Below are 13,490 nucleotides of genomic sequence, written 5' to 3'. Positions count from 1 at the left end.
TATTATTGTTATTATTTCTTTTATTTTATTTTCTTTTCTTTTCTTTATTCTAATTGTTTTATTTAATTTCCAATTCATTTTTTTTTTCATTTTAACACACAATTTTATTTATTAACACCAAATAAAAACTAATTTTCTTAATATTATTATTCATCAATTTACTTTAATTAATTAATTTATTTTTCTTAATTAATTCTAATTAATCTTAATTTATTTATTTTTCATTTTTCGTTTTCGTTTTTCGTTCCCGTAAATTTCCAATTTCTAAAATCCTAAGAATTTTCTATCCTAAGGCTGACATGGCATAAAATTTCAACTCGTTTAATTGACCGACGCAATAAAACGAAATTCACCAATCCGAAATTGACACGTGTTCTCCAAACGCTTTTCTTTTTGACTTTTCAACCATCACATAAATTAAGACTTTTCAAACTAAAATTGCTAACGTGACATAAAATGCCCGGTCATTACATCCTACCCCCCTAAAAGAAATTTCGTCCCGAAATTTAAACTAGCTTACCTTAAAATTCGTAGAAGAGTTGCGGATAGTGTCGTCTCATTTCTTCCTCAGGTTCCCAAGTGGCTTCTTCTATCCCATGGTGTTGCCACCACACTTTGACTGCAGGAATCACCTTGTTCTTGAACCTATGCTCTCCAACTTCCAGAATTCGTAAAGGTTCCTCCACATAAGATGTATCTTCACTAATCTGAACATCTTGCATGTCCACTACCCAAGTTGGATCTGGAGTACACTTCCTTAGCATCGACACATGGAAAACATCATGCACAAGGGACAACTGTTGAGGCAAAATTAACTTGTATGCCACTGGGCCAACTCTCTTATCAATCTGAAATGGTCCCACAAACCTAGGGGCTAACTTCCCCTTCTTCCCAAATCGAAATATGCCTCTTCGAGGGGACACTTTTACAAACACCCAATCCCCTTCCTCAAACTCCAAGGGCCTTCTCCTTTTATCTGCATAACTTTTCTGTCTATCTTGGGCAGTCTTAAGTTTTTCCTTGATGAGTTGTATCTTCTCTGTAGTCTCTTGGACAATCTCAGGTCCCAATAAACGACTCTCACCCATCTCTATCCAACACAAGGGCGATCTACAAGGTCTCCCATAGAGTGCTTCATAAGGTGCCATGCCAATACTAGATTGGTAACTGTTGTTATAAGCAAACTCTGCCAAAGGTAAGTAATCTGCCCAATTTCCTCCAAAATCCAAAACACAAGCCCTTAACATGTCTTCTAAGATCTGGATCACTCTCTCTGATTGACCATCTGTCTGAGGGTGAAAAGCGGTGCTAAAATTCAGTTGGGTGCCCAAAGCCCTTTGTAAACTCTGCCAAAACTGAGAAGTAAACTTAGGGTCCCTGTCAGACACTATAGATACAGGTATCCCATGCAATCTCACAATCTCCTGTATATACAACTTAGCCAAAGAGTTCATGGAATCAGTAGTTTTCATGGCTAGAAAATGAGCTGACTTAGTAAGACGGTCCACAATCACCCAAACCCCATTTTTCTTGCTTCTAGTTCTTGGCAACCCTATCACAAAGTCCATAGTAATATTATCCCACTTCCACTCAGGTATAGGTAAAGGTTGCAACAACCCTGCAGGCCTCTGGTGTTCAGCCTTCACTTGCTGACAAATCTGACAGTTAGCTACAAACTGAGCAATATCTCTCTTCATCCCACTCCACCAAAACTGTCTCTTTAAGTCCTGATACATCTTGGTATTCCCAGGGTGGATGGTATACTTCGCCCTATGAGCATCTACTAGAAGTTCATTTCTCAACTCCATATCTTTTGGCACACACAATCTCCCTTTGAACCTCACACTCCCATCTTCATACATAGACCAATTTTCATCTATTTCACCTGCTACCAACTGGGCTTTAACCTTTTCTAAAAACTCATCATGAACTTGGGCCTCCACTATTCTCTGGATAACCATTGGTCTAGCTGATATGCTGTACAAGCATGGACCACGTCCTTCCTGACTAAGACATAGCTCAAAGTCCTCAATAACTGCATACATCTCAAACTCTCTCAACCCCAAGCTAGACAACTGGCCATAGCTCTTTCTACTCAAGGCATCTGCTACAACATTCGCCTTCCCAGGATGGTAATGAAGGGCAAAATCATAATCTTCCAATGTCTCCATCCATCTCCTCTGCCTAGAGTTCAAATCCTTTTGAGTGAAAATGTATTTCAAACTCTTGTGATCAGAGTACACCTCAAACTTCTCTCCATACAAATAGTGTCTCCAAGTCTTTAGGGCAAACACCACTGCTGCAAGCTCCAAATCATGTGCTGGATAATTCCGCTCATGCTGCTTTAATTGTCTTGAGGCATAAGCTACCACCTTGCCTTGCTGCATTAGCACACACCCTAGCCCCACAGTAGAAGCATCACAATAAATCATAAACAACTCTCCACTAATAGGAGCAGTTAACACTGGAGCAGTGGTCAATTTCCGCTTCAACTCCTGGAAAGCATTCTCACACTCCTCATTCCAATCAAACTTCACCCCTTTTCTAGTCAACCTAGTCATTGGTGCTGCAATTCTAGAGAAGTCTTCCACAAACCTCCTATAATATCCAGCCAACCCCAAGAAACTTCTAACCTCAAATACATTGGTAGGCCTTTGCCACTCCTGTACAGCTTCCACCTTTGAATGGTCTACTGCTATTCCTGCCTCAGAAACCACATGGCCTAAGAAGTTCACTTCAGTAAGCCAAAACTCACTTTTGTCCAACTTCCCATACAACTGATGCCTTCTTAAAGTTCCAAGGGTGGTCACCAAATGTTGCTTATGCTCCTCCAAACTCCTGGAGTAGATCAAGATGTCATCCACAAAGACAATCACAAACCGATCCAAGTAAGCACGAAATACCCTGTTCATTAAATCCATGAAAGCAGCAGGGGCATTAGTTAACCCAAAAGGCATGACTAAGAACTCATAATGCCCATATCTCGTTCTAAAAGCAGTTTTAGAAACATCTTCTTCCCTAACCCTCAATTGATGATACCCAGTTCTCAAGTCAATCTTACTAAAATACTTCGCACCCTTCAACTGATCAAACAAGTCATCTATCCTTGGAAGAGGATACTTGTTCTTCACAGTAACTCTATTCAACTTCCTATAGTCAATACATAACCTTAGTGTGCCATCCTTCTTCTTCACAAACAACACTGGGGCTCCCCATGGCGATGTACTTGGACGAATAAAACCCCTACCCAACAATTCATCTAACTGAGTTTTCAATTCTTTCAACTCAAGAGGGGCCATCCTATAAGGGGATACTGAAATAGGATCAGTTCCTGGGTATACTTCAATAGAGAAATCAAACTCTCTATGCGGTGGTAAACCTAGTAACTCATCTGGGAATACATCCTGAAACTTCCTCACCACTGGAATTTCTGTAATGTCCTTCTGGGCTTTCTCCTTACCACGAAGGCAAGCTAGGAAATTTATTGATCCCTTCCTCAACACATACTGATAGCACGGATCGGACTGCGAAAAAGGCAAACTAACACACTTCCCTCCAACAAAACAAACCTCAAATCCCTCTGGCAAACAAAATATTATCCTGCGGCGATGACAATCAATAACCGCTCTATACACTGCCAACCAATCCATTCCCAAAATAACATCATACCCAGTCATATCCAAAATCCTCAAATCCACATTTAGTGCTCTATCTGCCAAGGTAATAACACACCCCTTGCATATTCTATCAACTCTAGAGTTCGTACCCATAGGAGACTCAATAAGTAACAAATTCTCTACCCTTTCCGATTTCAACCCCAATGCATTAGCACAAGATGCAGAAATGAAAGAATGAGTTGCACCAGTATCAAACAAAACACGCACCCAAGTACTATATACCAAAATCATACCTTCCACCAAAAGGGCATCCTCCTCTGGCTCTGTTGGGGTCAAGGCAAAAACTCTTCCTGCTGCGGGCCTTCCCCTACCTCTAGCATTCGACCCCTGAGAAGAGCGGGTCTGACTCGTGGTAGTTGCCCTGGTTCCCTGCGCTGCTGGGGGCAATTGTGGCATCTGATAGTAAGGCAACTGAAGTTGAGGAGGCTGGAAAGACACTACTGACTGTTGCTGAGAACTTCCCTGAGACTGAGGTCGTGCCTGCTGTGTGCCTCGCAATGGGCAAGCCCTCCATAAATGGTCTCCTGATCCACAACCATAACATACTCTATTAGCAGCCACCCCCTGAGCAATCTGCCCCCCTCCTGCATAGAACGATGGACGCCTCTCAAACTGCTGAGTCCTCTGCCTCTGCTGTGGCCCCTGAGAACTTTCCCCCATTCTTTGTTTCCCTTTTCTGTCCCCCTTTTGCTCTCGAATTTGGTTGGTTTCGTCAATGTCCTGCTCCACCAACAAAGCCCTCTTAACCAACTCAGAATAATCCCTTATTGCCAGTGGGACTAATCTGTTCCTAATAGCAGGTCTCAACCCCTGCTGGAACCTCCTAGCTTTTTCTCCTTCCTCACTGATCATCCCCAAAGCAAAACGAGACAACTCTGAGAAACGTGACTCATACTCCAGCACTGACATGGTTCCTTGGATGAGGTGCTCAAACTCCATCCTCTTGGCATGCTTAGCCACTTCCCCAAAATACTTGCCTAGGAAGATTCTCTCAAATTCCTCCCAGGTCATAACCTCAGTGTCATACACCCTTTTCATTGATTCCCACCAGAAATCAGCTTTGTCCACAAGCATATATGTTGCCAGACCTACCCTTCTTTCCTCAGGTATGTCCAGTCCCACCAGAATTCTTCTCATCCTCCTCAACCAATGCTCAGCTGCTTCAGCACTGGGCTCTCCATTAAAAGATGGAGGTTGCATCACCATGAACCTCTTCATTGCTTCCATTTGGCTCATTACTGGCCTCTCAGTGCGGCTCCTCCTATGTGAGTGGCCTGAATCCTCATGGCCCTGGGTACCTCCTGCTCTCCTGGAACCCTGGCCTCTCATCAATTCAACAGTTTCTCTCAACTCTCTTCTTACTTCTCGGAGTTCTTCTCTAACTGTCTCCAACTCCTCATTCCTCTCTGATCTTCCTCCTCTGGTCCTTCCCGCCATTTCAAGTTTAACAAACCCTAATTCAATCACATTACTAAGGTGAGCAAAAATAAATTTCACATATACACACTTAGCAACTTCAACAATTATCAAAACTTTCACTTTCATACACTCTCAATACATAATTCAATTAATCATCAACTTGTTGATTAACACATACAAAAATCATAACATTACAACACACATAAACACCCACAAACATTGACCCCAAGGTATTATCGCAACCTTGGCTCTGATACCACGCTGTCACGACCCAAATTCCGGGCGACCCAAAATTTGACCCGTGACCCTAGGTCAAAGGTTTGACCCTAAGGGTTCCTCCTATTCCATGTTGGTAATCAACCAAAACACTCTGGATTTTTTTTTATTTATACATCTCACTAGAATTCTCATAAATTACAATATCCCAAAACTACTCAAAACAACAAGATTAAATAAATATTCATTATAGTCCAAAATAAAAGTTCACAATTAACAACTTAATCAAATAAAGCTTCATAGCAAATCCATGAGTCATAATTGCTAAAACAAATCCCCAAAATCCAAAAAGGAACACAATAACAAATAAATGCCACGCTCCACTAGGTCGCTCCAGGAGCATCCTGAAGTCCTCCCTGTCCCACCTATGGATCCTCAGGAGAGATATCTGCATCTAAAAAGGTGTAACAAGGAAGGGGTGAGCATTTCCACATTGCTCAGTAGGGTGCCTAACACCCAAGGGGTTAAAGGGATTACTAAGTTCAAAGAATACGAAAAGAACACTTCAACACCACAGGAACAATTCAACAGTGTCAATCAAACCACATAGTTTAATATATATAATTTTATACCCAATTTCACAATATTCAACAATTACATGAATGCACATGAACGTGTGACACACAGTCATACAATGCACTATTGTTCTCGGGCTTTCACCGAAGGATACGCGTCCGCACCCAAATACACTCCCCATTCGGAGTCTTCCCGGGGTAAACTTTTGGGTCTTTCACCCTAGGGATCTCTCTCCCTTCTTAATTCGCCTCACACGGGCTTCCACTTCTCATCTCTATTTCATTTTTTTCCATTTCATACACTTTTCACAATCTTCATGATTTTATTTATTTATTTATTTTTTTCACATAACCATGATGCAATGAATGCCACAATTCCAATATTCCTCAATAATTCAACAATCTCAACATTCCCCAATAATCCAATCAAACAATTTCACACATTACAATTTCCGATAATATCCCAAATAAATATTAAAAAAATTGCATATCAACAATCTTGAGATTTTACCACACTTACAAAATTTTTCAACCATTATAATAATTTCTAATATCCAAAATTAACTAACTATTTACCCTAAAATTTTCGAAAATATTCTAACCAATGCCTAAAAATTCACAAATCATTATATTTAAAATTTAACCCAAATTTTGGAATTTTCCAACCCATCTAATAATTTTTAACCTTTCAAAACAATTAATTATCAATCAAAATCAATTTCCCGAAATTCCAAAAATTCCAAACAAACTCCAAATATTCTAGAAAAATTCACACAACATCCATAATTCCTAATTAACTCATAGTGACAATATTTACAATTTTTTTTCAAGGAAAAAACATAAAAATTTGAGTTTTAGGGTTAGGGTCCCCTACCTCAGATCTGAAAATTTGACCGTTAAAAACAAAATCAGCCACCGCAGGCTTGTTCGTCTAGTCGAATAGAGTACTTCCTCCGAATTTGGGCCGAAACGGAGATCGTTTGGCCGTCCAAACGTCCGATCAAAATTCCGGCAAGTGCCCTAATTTATGAACAGTGCCCTTTTCTCTCTCTCTCTCTCTCCCGCGTGCTGCACTTTTCCAATTTTCCCCCTTTTCCTTTTTTTTTTTCTTTTTCTTTTTACTAACAGCCCAGCCCACTTCACATGGCTTTTTAAAAAAAACCACCAGCCCACTTGCTCCAAGCCCAACTCAAAAACTAAGCCCAATCCATTATTATTGTTATTATTTCTTTTATTTTATTTTCTTTTCTTTTCTTTATTCTAATTGTTTTATTTAATTTCCAATTCATTTTTTTTTTCATTTTAACACACAATTTTATTTATTAACACCAAATAAAAACTAATTTTCTTAATATTATTATTCATCAATTTACTTTAATTAATTAATTTATTTTTCTTAATTAATTCTAATTAATCTTAATTTATTTATTTTTCATTTTTCGTTTTCGTTTTTCGTTCCCGTAAATTTCCAATTTCTAAAATCCTAAGAATTTTCTATCCTAAGGCTGACATGGCATAAAATTTCAACTCGTTTAATTGACCGACGCAATAAAACGAAATTCACCAATCCGAAATTGACACGTGTTCTCCAAACGCTTTTCTTTTTGACTTTTCAACCATCACATAAATTAAGACTTTTCAAACTAAAATTGCTAACGTGACATAAAATGCCCGGTCATTACAAGCAATGTCGGCGGGACCTGAAGGGCTTGACTGACCGGAAGTTTTGGCGCAGAGATGGAACAAAAATAGCAGAAGCAGAAATGGGGAGAGAAGCTGCTTCATCATATTTTTCTAGGCTCTTTTCCTATCTAGTGGCCAAACTTGTTGCTCTGAGAAAGGAGTGGAGACGAGTTGGCTTGGATGAGTAAGGAGGGGAGTGGGGGTTTTATTGAGAGGGGTGAGATGGGAAGTGAGCATGAAGTTCGGTGACAGGCTGCATTTGAAGTTGGCAAGAGAACGTACCTCAATATATATCCCATCTCTCTTTGTAAGGTAGGGAAAGACACAGGTGGGGTGTTCATGTGGTTAAAATATCCACAAGTTTGCTTAGTAGAGCAGGAAAAACAGCAGGATATGTTATTCAACTGTACGAGACAATGACATTGAGAGTGACCTTTCACACTTGTTAGCACCGACTTACTTGAAGAGAAAAGATTCCATAAACATAGCATTTGATTGCACCGATTTATACAACGATATTGAAAATCCTAAATCATGATATATTCACAAAAAGGCTATCGCATTTCCTTTGTTTCTTTACCAAATCATGTTAAATTATTTTCCTTTTTTCTCTTTTTAATATTTGACATTAGAAAGTATGATAATTTAACTAAATGAAATTTACAGCTGTATACCAAGAAGAGAGAAAATAATAATAATAATTTTAACTCTATGCTTGGTTCTTAGAATATCTAAGGAAAAATATGATGAAAAGCAAATAAAAGTTAAAATGAAAAAAAAAATTAAAACAGATTTAAAATTAATAACTTATTTTTACATTATTCTTTATACCTTTATTTCATTTTTTAAAATAATTTAAAAATATATAAAATTTTAATTATATTTTATTTGTTTCCATTTTTTTTATTATTAACTTAAATATTAAAAGATGATTTTTTTTTGGGGGGTATTTTTTTTTATCCTTTCCTTAGACTTACTTTTCTAAAACCAAATTAGCATTAAAAAAAAAAGTCTTTACAAAATAAGCACTAGTTATTCAATAAAATTTCATACACAGCCTAGATAAAATAGAAAAAAAATGTTCAAGTCAAAGTCATGATTTTGGTTAAAACATTTTTATGTATAATACTTAAGATTTGAAAAAAAAATCGTAATTGTTAAGAAATTATGACTATATAAATGTGGTTTTTAAAAAATAAAAATAAAAATATAATTAAAAAAACCCCTCTAATATCCCACATAGAATAAAGAAAAAAAACTTCTATACTATATAAATAGGAAAATCTTTTAATTATATAAATGTGTTTTAAAATCACTTAGAGTCCTTTGAATTCATGGTTTTTACAATTCATTTTGATAACCCTCAAGGATGATTTTTCTTCTTTTTTTTTTTTAATTATAAATATTTCCGAGTTTTCATCCTTAGTACGCCAACAAAGTCAAGAAAAAAATAATAAAAATGTGCCACTAAAAGATGTCCCACAGTTCCACTCTACAAAAGGTCAAGGAAAGTGGTCGTTTCTGCAAACTTGGTTCATTTGGCAGTTCTGTCACGCTACTGCAAATCAAAACATGGCGATTTATAATTGAACAAGAAATATTTTAAATTAAAAATATTTCTATAATTCAATCTTTAAATTTAGATTATTAGAGACTTTTAAAAATATCAACTATTGGGTCGGTAAGTAGCTGGCTTATGATAGATATAAGTATATAATATTGACTTCAAAGTCATCTTTTGACTCAAGATCCCCAAAAAAGAGAGAAAACAAAAATAAAAACAAAAATCAAAAGAAATTCAACATGTGTGTTGCAAAATAGATATTGCCACAAAGGCTTCTTTTTAGCTATCACATATGTTTTTAAAAAGAGCTCTAAGATAATCATAGTTATGAATATATTTCCCAAAATTCAATATTTTATACTCAATTAAAATCGCCTTTTGAAAAAATGATTTCATATAAATTTTTAAATTATATTTATTGTTACACGATAATGAGAGGTAGTAAAAAAACAAAAAATGGAATATATAGATTTACGTAAAAAATCTTAAAAGAAAAAAATTATGGAGAAAGGATAAAGAAATCCACTATATCAAAAATTGGTATAATAAGAAGAGTTGCGACCGGTTATAACAAAAATATAGTTATTATAACCTTAAAGCTATACCTCATATATATATATATGCAAGCCTTTTGAGTTGGACCAAATAGAATTTGGATAACATTCATATTAAAATTATCTTTAAAAAAAATAATTTTATCTATTTACATTAGAATTTTTTTAAAAAAAAAATGATTTCAATATAAATTTACAATTGTAATTTTGTAAATATTTAATAAGATAGTATTTTAAAAAATATTAAATAATATTACTTGAATAAAGTAAAAAATCAGTAGCAACAAATGAAGTTAGGAAAGAACCATGAAAAAAAGTCATCCGGAAGTATAAGTGAGGACCAACCAGGAGAGGAGAGCCGTATCTTGGCAAAATTACATGTAAATAGAAGTCCACAGCAATTAGGTAACACTTGTGTTGACCGCAGCAAACGAGAAGCAAAAGCATTGACCAATGGTTGTCCCCTGTTGTGTTTTGGCGGAGATGGAGGATTCCGTGTCGCATTATGATTTGTGTGAAGAAATAATTAAGAAGAAATGATCATGATCGCAGTGCTGGTAATGAATTTTCCACCTTAGAATCAAAGTCCAAGATAAGTTTATTCTAATGGTGGACTGGAAAAAGTGCAACACCCAGATGCCAATTCATCAGAGAGAAAGACCATTCTCTTCTAAAAACAAGCGCAAATGAAAATGAAAATGAAAGAAATAATTAATTTACATAAGAAACCATGAACTTGCCTTAACATTCAAGTCTAGCTGCCACCTGAGATAGGCTACAATTCTTCATATACATATAATAAGGGCATGACCCTAGCTATAAATCCCCATTTCTATATACATACATGGGCTTTCTTTTAAAAAGCCTCCTGCTCCACCATATAGCTGCAAATTGAGAGGTCATGCTACGTACTTGTCAGTTACATTTGGGCTTTTCGGGTGGGGTGGTGAAGGCTGATCACTTCCATCTGCTGTCACCTTCTTTTTCTTTATGCCAAGTCCTCTTCCTGCTTTTGAGGCTACTCTGGCTAAAATCCGTATAAAATACCGGAATATCTTAATTTTCACCTTGCCTCTCTTTGGAGGAAGCCTGACTTTCTCCTTCTTGTATCCAGTAGCCATAGTCATTGCCGTGGTAGATTCTGAGGAAACAGAGCAAGCACACAAGGAGACCACAGCTTCTCGGTCACCAACAGAAGAGAAAAGGAAAGGAACCCCAGAGTCTCAGAAGATCCGAGTCGAAAGAGTGAATTTTCGAATTTTGGAGTTGGGAGTACAAGCATGGGGAAGATTCAGGGAGAGTGATGCGATATATATAGTGGTTGAGGAGTTCTAGCCTGTTGACTGAGTCACAAGGTTTTTCACGAGAGAAGAGTCCCATTCAACTGTTTGGTAGCCGTGATTATGGAAGAACAAGTAAGAAAATATTATTAATAGAATTTTCCGTCTGTGAATTTTGTTTAGTTTGAATACTTCTACTGTAGTCTTTTTTCCCTTAGTGATGGTCCGACCCGCACGGGTGGTTCTAGAAGACACATTATGTCAAATAATCAAGTCAAAAGGCAGATTACGCTGGTCCGCATTATTCATACACCAACAAAGTCACCCCACTTGAAGATTACAACCATTAAGGAAGACAGCTACGTTGAATATATATCTCGATTTAATCACCAGGAGAATAACATTCAAAAGCCAGAGGTGAATGGGTTGTAACATTTTGATCAATATTTTTTTAAAAAAAAAAATCATTAGTTTGTTAATGAAAGAAAAAGTAACACTGTCTTGGTGGCTTGCCAAGTGCACGAACCCTTAGGACTAGTCGAAGTCTCCTGCCACCAGAGAAGGGCCTCAATCATGCTGCATCTCACAAGCTCATCAAGTGGTTACCCATGGACGGATCTTATGTGTTGAAAGTTTTAGAAAGTTAGGTCATATTTTATAATTAACTATTTTTTAAAAGCAGTGTTTTGTTTTCTAGAATAAAACACTTTTAACGACCTGAAAATTGTAAACGATGTTTTATAATTGTTTATATTTACTTTTTTATAAGTTTTTTTAAAAAAATAATTATACAGTTATAACTGATGATTAAAAATAAAGTAGTACATGTCAAAGTAATTTTTAAAATATATAAAATATATTAAAAATATTTCAATTAAATTCTAAATGGATTGTTATTCTACAAAACATTAAAAATAATTTTTAAAAATTATTATTAAAACCTATTTTTACAACCATTTTCAAAAACACTTCTCAAATCAAATCTTGTAAGGCTTTTCATAGAGATAAACCATATATACATATCTTTTGGTGGGGAAGAGAGTACATCCATGGTGGAAACTAGAAATAAGGAGACAACGGACGCCGCATCCCAATCTTACCCCATTCATTCAAAATAATTATCATCCATATTCCATTAAAAAATTAAATAGGTCGGAGTAGGTTTGAGAAATTCGCATACTTGTCACGTCCTATTTAACTTTTTTTTATAATATTTTAAAAAAATTAATTACATTAAAATGAATATATTTTGAAAATAATTAAATTATTATATTTTTATAACTTATTTTATTGAAAAATATTTTTTTTTTATTATTATTATTATCTATGTATTAAAAATAAGAAAATAAAAATTATATTACATTAATTTTATATATAATCATAGCGGGATGAGACAAGGTAATACTCATACCTCAGGTTAAAAAATAAAAAAAAATTCTCAAACTCATCTCAAATCCGTTTATTTAAATTTTAAACTCATTCCATTAGGATAGGATAGGACGAGCACTGAAAAGACCTTTTAAGGGTAAACCTCTTTTTACTTTCTAAAAGTATGTGAATTAAAGGCCTTAAATTATATCTCCGCGTATTCACATATCTATAAAGAACTAAAATAAATAACATTAATAAAATATGTTTACTCGTTCCTTTAAAGTCATTGTATTAATTCTCTTCATATAAAAATTAAATAATATATATATTATTAATTATAATAATATTTAATTTTTTCTTATATTTTCTTGATAAGCAAAAAAAAAATATTTATTTATCATATTTTTCTTCTTTTCTTAGTGGGTTCGGGAACAAACATAGACCACCATAGCTGCATCAAGAATCCACCGACCCAAAAACCTTTACCTCATGGCAAATTGACAACCGATTAGTACAAATAGAAGTTAAATCGAATTTTAGGGTTAGCAAAGGAAAAACACAAATGGATCCTTCTAAAAAACCAACAAAGACGAAGAACGGAGCGTCTAAACTGGCTCATGCACCGACAAAGCAGTCGACACACTCAACAAAGTCCTGGATGATATAATATAAGCTCACGACTTCTTCTCTTCCGCCTTCTTATATAAAAATTTTCTTGCTAAAGTTACAAAAGCCTTTTGGGGAGAAAATACCAAACTTTGGATTAAAAAAATTATTGAAATTCTTTGAACGTTTTCACCTTTTTTTTTTATTCCTCTTTTTAACTTCCCCTTGGTAAATTTGACAAATGTATCTCTTTTTAAAATTTGCACAAAATGTTATTGAAATTATTTAATTTCTTTTGTTTTGAGATTTCCCATCATTTCATTTTTTAGGTTTTATTATTATATTTAGAATGTATTACATACTAATTTTTAGAAAGTATTTCTAACTTTTTCTAATACTTAAAAGACGAAAATCTTTAAATAATAGAAATATTATTAACGTTTCTTATAATCACTATCAAATCAAATCTTAAACATGCTTATGGGTGAGTGAGGAAAACATGTCCACAAATAAACAAATCATCCAAAAGACTTATCAATATGTAT

Source organism: Vitis vinifera, chromosome 8 (genome assembly GCF_030704535.1).
Source record: "Vitis vinifera cultivar Pinot Noir 40024 chromosome 8, ASM3070453v1".
Lineage (NCBI taxonomy): Eukaryota > Viridiplantae > Streptophyta > Magnoliopsida > Vitales > Vitaceae > Vitis > Vitis vinifera.
This window is presented reverse-complemented; position numbering follows the sequence as displayed.